Here is a 1,504-nt window from a genome sequence, read left to right as displayed (position 1 = left end):
CCAGGTGAATATTCGTTATGCATAGAAACACGAAACTCCTTTTAAAAAAACAAGCAAACCAAATCCAGTAGCCTTTTTTTTTAAGGATTATACTCCATGACCAAGTAGGGATTTATCCCCGGAATGCAACGCTGGTTCAACAGACGCAACTCGGTGTCACACATTACATTAATAGAGTGGAGGGAAAAACCATTTAATCATCTCAACTGGTGCAGAATAGGCATTTGACAAAATCCAACACCTGTTCATGATAAAGAAGACTCAGTAAACTAGGAATAGAATGCAACTTTCGTAACATGAAAAAGGCCCCATGTGAAAAACACACAGCTAGCATCGTACACAGTGATGAGGGATGGAAGCTTCCCCTTGAGGTTAAATTAGTACCAATTAAATTAGTACTTGGACTTTGGAACGACCTCATGAATATAATTAATCGGTCAATGGTATTGATGTTTAGAAGACTCTAATCTGCCAAGTTTGTGCAAGAACAGGTCTCGCCAGCTGTTTAAAAACACATGTAAAGAAACGAGCTGGCCGCACGCCCACTGGCCGGCCACAGCCCAGGGCGCGGCAGCTCCCAGCGCTGGCAGGACGAGGACCAGCAGGAATGTCACTCGCCCCGGTGGGAAGGCAAAACGGTGCAGACGGTCGGGAAGACAGTTTGGTGGTTTCTCGCAGAACTGAACACACTCCTGCCACGTGATCCAGCAATCACGCTCCTTGGTATTTACCCAAAGGGGCTGAAACCTGATGTCCACACAAAAACCTGCACACACGTTACAGCAGCTTCGCTGATTATTGCCCAAACCGGGAAGTCGCCAGACGTCCTTCGGCAGGCGCTGGATGAACAAACCGTGGTCCCTCCAGACGAGTGCTATTCAGTTAAAGAGAAATGAGCCCTCAGGCCACAAAGAGACACGGAGGAACCTTAAGTGCATGTGACTAAGTGAGAGAAGCCATCTGAGAAGGCTACAGACCACACCATCCCAAGTATATGACATTCTGGAAGAGGCAGAACTGACCAGCAATGACCAGTGGCTGTCAGCGGCTGAGGGAGGGAGGGGTGAACAGGTGGAGAGCAGAGGACCCTTAACTCAGTGGATCTGCCCTGTGTGACGCTAGAGTGGGGGTACGTGTCCTTGCACGTTTGTCCAGGCCCCGGAATTGCACCGGCCAAGAGTTTAAGGAACGCAGCCCCCTCCTCGCAAGAAGCCGGGAAGGGGAGAAACTGCGGGGGGCGTGGTGGGGAACTCCGGATTTCAGCTCAATTTCTCCGTAAACCTAAAACCGCTCTAAAAACGTCTAATGATATTGAAAATGCGTGTGAACTTTAACACCAGAGCTCCTCGTTTAGAACTTCATTGACCGGGTCTGAAATTTGCGTTGAGAGATTGCACGCGGACCGGTTTTTAAGGCCTAACCGGACTTAATCGCGTACTGACTGAGCCGCAGGAGTCCAGATGCCCGCCTTGCTCCCCGCCTTGCTCCCCGCCTTGCTCCCCGC

This window comes from Pteropus vampyrus, unplaced genomic scaffold (assembly GCF_000151845.1).
Source record: "Pteropus vampyrus isolate Shadow unplaced genomic scaffold, Pvam_2.0 Scaffold405, whole genome shotgun sequence".
NCBI lineage: Eukaryota > Metazoa > Chordata > Mammalia > Chiroptera > Pteropodidae > Pteropus > Pteropus vampyrus.
This window is presented reverse-complemented; position numbering follows the sequence as displayed.